Source organism: Taudactylus pleione, unplaced genomic scaffold, assembly GCF_031769625.1.
Source record: "Taudactylus pleione unplaced genomic scaffold, aTauple2 ptg002371l, whole genome shotgun sequence".
Classification (NCBI taxonomy): domain Eukaryota; kingdom Metazoa; phylum Chordata; class Amphibia; order Anura; family Myobatrachidae; genus Taudactylus; species Taudactylus pleione.
In genome coordinates, this window is record NW_028286759.1 from 102,952 (window position 1) to 108,951 (window position 6,000).

The 6,000-nt window shown below is 37.5% G+C and overlaps 1 pseudogene; it reads right to left on the minus strand.

The window, feature by feature from the left end:
* LOC148431366 (uncharacterized) overlaps positions 1-3,285 on the minus strand; it is a 66,401-nt pseudogene extending 63,116 nt beyond the window's left edge.
* Between the last annotated feature and the right edge of the window lie 2,715 nt (positions 3,286-6,000).

Below are 6,000 nucleotides of genomic sequence, written 5' to 3' on the forward strand. Positions count from 1 at the left end.
CGCAGGGTCCGCTAGCACGGTCCCCGGGAGCCCTGCTGAGTCGCTGCTGAGGGGTGATGGAGCGGCAGCACAGACGTCTAGTGCTGCTTGCTCATTGTAGAAAAAAAGTAAAAAATAAAATTAAAAGCTTGGGTTGCATTATGCAGCCCACCGTTATAGATGTGATCCAGCTCCTGCCGGACACCTGGCAAACTGATTTGCCTCAGGGTATAGGAGGGAAGGACTTTAGCATTCTGAGAGTCCAAAAGCTTAACTGGTGTCCGGTCTTCATCCACCATCTACACTTCCCTTCCCCCCAATGTCTCCCTGTGGAGCCCTATGGAACCAGAAGAAGAAACAAGGTTTTGCGCTAATTAATTCCACCTATTAACTACACAAGTACTAGGCATGGCACAACCAATAATGATCAAGACGCAAGAAAAACATTGAAAAAATCTTTTTACACTCAACAAAAAATATATATTAAATCACAATAAGCATATATATAAAAATATAGGCACTGAATAATATGCTCACTGGATCTCACTTCTAGATAAAGATGGATTGTAACTTCCCAAGGTAATTATATCTTATTATTACATATGATCGCTCTAATGTGTCCAGTTTAATGTTTGTTATAACAATCAATCTGGTTGGTATCTCATCAAATAACTCCTGTATGTTAAATACAGACCTCTGGGTTAATATTAATGAGAGCTGTATCCAGCCATTTCTGTGTCCAGCTGTGGTGTTCCTCTAAAGGACTGTAAGTATATGCCCAGCTTCAATCTCAATGTTCACGCTTGGCTATAGAGTGGCTCTGAGGGCAGTAATTCTGTCTGGAAACAGTATAATTTGTGTTAGGTATATCGGTCTATTCATTAACTCAAACACAGGTATACTGAATAAAAATAAAAGCTTTTATACTTCCCTTAGTTAATTAGCATATGACATTCCCTCAAATCCCAATAGTGGAAAGTAGATGTTCGTCTGGCATTTTGTACATGGAAATCCATATTACAATGTAGCAGGTATATTGTATTAGTACATACTGCACAATTTTGTTACATAAATAGATCTTAACAGCATCATCCTCTAATCTCAGTTAAGAGAAGTAGACAAAAAGTAGTTTATTTAAAATAAAAGATACATATACTGGGGACACCACCTGGAGCACCAGGGACACCCACATAAAGGACAGTCCTCTCTCCTCACTGTTGTGTCCTGATGGTGACAGCTTTTATTTCTTTCTCTAGCAAATTAATCTGATATAACTGTTTATATCATCCCATTGCTCTGGGCACCTGGCTTCCCTGCAGCATATAATAGGTATTACATGGAGGGGATGAGGTGGGTGGCAGGAACTGGTCTGTCAGGTCTCAGACCTTATGATCTATTATTAGATGACAGCATTGTTACCGCCTTAGCCACTGTTCCTCATGACTTCCTACACACTTTTATACCTTTAAGGTGATCCAATACCAAATTGCTATAAAGACTGCAGTTACTAAATAACTCAAGGATACAATTAATGGTTTAATGAGATTAGTTTTGTCATTTCTAACAATCAGATCATGAGAATAACTAATCTGAGTAATGTCTGTGATGTTTAACAAGATATGATTTTTGCAAAAAACATTTCCCACACTCAGATCATGGAAATGGTTTCTTACCTATGTGACTTCTCTGATGTTTAACAAGATTTGATTTTTGTGAAAAACATTTCCCACACTCAGAACATGGAAATGGTTTCTCACCTGTATGACGTCTCTGATGAGCAACAAGATCTGATTTTTGTGTAAAACTTATTCCACACTCAGAACATGGAAATGGTTTCTCACCTGTGTGATGTCTCTGATGTGTAATAAGATTTGATTTCTGTGTAAAACATTTCCCACACTCAGAACATGGATATGGTTTCTCACCTGTGTGACTTCTCTGATGTGCAACAAGATTTGATTTTAGTGAAAAACATTTCCCACACACAGAACATGGAAATGGTTTCTCACCTGTATGACATCTCTCATGTGAAACAAGATCTGATTTCTGTTTAAAACTTACTCCACACTCAGAACATGGAAATGGTTTCTCACCTGTGTGAGTTCTCTGATGTTTAACAAGATCTGATTTTTGTTGGAAACATTTCCCACACTCAGAACATGGAAATGGTTTCTCACCTGTATGACATCTCTCATGTGAAACAAGATCTGATTTCTGTTTAAAACTTACTCCACACTCAGAACATGGAAATGGTTTCTCACCTGTGTGAGTTCTCTGATGTTTAACAAGTTGTGATTTTTGTGTAAAACATTTCCCACACTCAGAACATGGAAATGGTTTCTCACCTGTGTGACTTCTCTGATGTTTAACAAGATTTGATTTTTGTGAAAAACATTTCCCACACTCAGAACATGGAAATGGTTTCTCACCTGTGTGAGTTCTTTGATGTATAACAAGATGTGATTTCCCTATAAAACATTTCCCACACTCAGAACACGAAAATGGTTTCTCATCTGTGTGACTTCTCTGATGTCTAACAAGATCAATTTTATATGTAAAACATTTCCCACACTCAGTGCATGGAAATGGTTTCTCACCAGTGTGAACTCTCTCATGTATAATTAGTTTTGATTTGTATGTAAAATATTTCCCACACTCAGAACATGGAAATGGTTTCTCACCTGTGTGACTTCTCAGATGTCTAATAAGCTGTGATTTGTTTGTAAAACATTTCCCACACTCAAAGCATGGAAATGGCTTCTCACATGTGTGACTTCTCAGATGTCTAATAAGCTGTGATTTGTTTGTAAAACATTTCCCACATTCGGAACATGAAAATGGTTTCTCACCTGTGTGACTTCTCTGATGTATAACAAGCTGTGATTTCCCTATAAAACATTTCTCACACTCAGAGCATGCAAATGGTTTCTCACCTGTGTGACTTCTCTGATGTACACCAAGTTGTAATTTCCGGGTATAACATTTTCCACACTCAGAACATGGAAAAGGTTTCTCACCTGTGTGACTTCTCAGATGTCTAATAAGCTGTGATTTGTTTGTAAAACATTTCCCACATTCGGAACATGAAAATAGTTTCTCACCTGTGTGACTTCTCTGATGTGTAACAAGATGTGATTTATATTTAAAACATTTCTCACACTCAGAACATGGAAATGGCCTATCACCTGCCTTAGCTGGCTGATTGGTAATAGGCTTTGTATTCTGTGTAAAACATTTGTCATCTATAGAAGAGGGAAATACTTTATCTACTCTAAGAGCTGCGATAGAGGTACCAGGAGAACATTCCTCATTATAAGCAGGAGGTGATACATCTGCACTGTGAGGTACTGGATGTATAATTGGGGTAACAGGGTTTTCTCTTGGAGAATCTTCTTTGATGTCATTATCTTCTATTTCACAATCTGGAGATAAATATAGATTTTCCTTCAAGATATTCCTGCTGTTACCTCCATCTGCTGAGAATAAAATAAATATATGACTGATGCCACATAAATTTAATTTTCCAATAAAGACTTATCAAATGACCTTAAATCACCATCAAATGGATAAACTCAAGATGCTCCAAGGCACAATATAAAACTCATCACCTGACATTTTATGCTTCGTTATACATAGAGCAGGGATTACAGCTTTATTATAATCATTTGTGCTGGAATTTACTCTGTAATATGACAGCAACGTGTGGTGATAATACAGCTATAACATGTGCTGTAATATATCAGACCGGTGTTTATATAAAATTACAGCAGAAATGTGAGAATAATACGGCTGCCTCCAGGCTTGTAGGTAAGATGAGCAATATCCAGGAGAACTGTACCTGCAGCAATGCAGAGGTCTTACCTCTAGAACAAGCTATGGCTACATATACATTGTACACACTGGTGCTCGTATATATACCCAGCACCTGCTGCTCTGAGCCTGCAAGTTACACGCTGTCCTGATAATGTACACGGTGCTGCTATCCATTACAGGTGTGTCATAGTGTAATTATTACATATAAATTGTACACACTGGTGCCCATATATATACCCAGCACCTGATGCTCTGATCCTGCAAGTTACACTCTGTCCCACTATAAAGTACAGAAGTGTCATAGTGTAAATATTGCTATGCCTGTGCAGCCTTGCAGTCCATCAGTACGTGTGCCTCATACCTCACTACTCCTACACAGCCCTGCATCCGCAGCCTTTCTTTTCCCACACAGCTTATCAGTGCATTTATTCTGTGCCTCCTATCCTGCCTCTGTGCTCTACTCCCCATGGCTCACTCCATTCCGCTATCCACCAATAAGTCTGCCTTATATATCTTGTGACCATTTTAGTTTCCAAATATCCGTTTACATATGTGCAAGATTACTGGGACTTGTAGTTCAAGTCTATTATTTATAACAATTTCATTATTGCCCCCGAGTGCGCTGTATCACTGCTCAATAAATCTGTTAGTACCTGTCCAGTGTCAGGACTGGGGAATCTGTATTTCTCAGTAGCAGCTCAGGTATCTGCTCAGAGATATATATATCCACGAACCAAATCCCCATTATTTATTTATACATCACTGTGAGTGTTTAAACATGGTGAGTGCTGGGTTTTCTGATTTTATATATATATATATATATATATATATATATATATATATATAAAAATACAAGAGCTGGCATAGAGCGCCTCCTGTGCTTATGTAACTTATTATAAAATAAACCTAATACCAAAAACGTTTGTAAAAGTGATTTTGTGCAATTAAAGTGCTAATACAAGGATAGCAGTGTTTAAACTACCATCATCCTCAAATACATATAAACTTATTAGTATGTGATCTTTAGAATAAAAACAGTCTGTACAACTAAAGTGCCAATGCAAAGATCCTTCAAGAATCAGTAAATAAATTAATGGCAATAATAATTATAAATTCACATTAAATTCACAGTATGTATTGAACTAGTTCACATAATGTGAATTTAGGATTTTATAATTATCCACATTTATTTATATTATTTATTACACAATAATACACGTGATATTCATATGTAGAGATTTTAGAAATTTGATTCAGATTTGGAGCAGATGTGGGAAACTGTGACCTTTTAACAAATCTATTTCATATATTGCCCAATATATGGTTAGCAATATATATTTATACTAACAGTGTCTCCATTGTATTATATAGGAAAAAATAACCCAATTGCTACTTCCAGGATTATAGAAATCACGTTATATATGGGAGTACAAAGATGGCAGTGAAAACAGAATTCACGGGAGCTACAAGATGGCCGTGAGCAGAGACACCACTTGGAGTACCAAGATGGATGCCGCCAGTTGGTGAAAGTTAAAACTGGAGATGTCCGGGGAAGTAGTGACGCAGGACGCGACATGCACGTAATCGGGGAACGAGTGGACCTATTAGCCTATCCGGAAGAACGAAGGAGGTTGCACAGCGCTCAACGAGGACGGAGATAGCGGAGGCGGAAGTGACGTAACAAACTATTCACACCACATACTTAGAGGAGGGCGGAAATACTGTGGTGTATGGAAAGTAAGGGCGGAAGTGGCTGTCAAAAGGAGCGATATACTACTAAATAACTTATACTTAAGAAACGGACTTCCAATTCAATAATGCATTAATAAAGGAAACAGTCTATTATAAATATAAGCAATTATTCCGTTCTAATGGGCATGTATCAATAAGAAAACCGGAAGTGATGTCATAAAGGAGACCTATCAATCCTTGTTTGTCCTCATTAGAAGGGGTATAAATATTGGATACGCCACAGGAGCCAGAATATCCCTTGAAGAAGTCCAGGATACGGACGTAACGCGTTGGTGGCTCCTATTCTCTTCCCATTTATGAACTTGCCATTTTTATCAGATAAGCGACGATTTTTTATCCTTATTTATTCTGATAAACTCACAGCTATTTTTATATATATATATATACATATTTTTGTTCATGGTTTTATGTGTTTTATCCTTCATGTGGGAGGATATTATTGTTGTGTCTGATTAA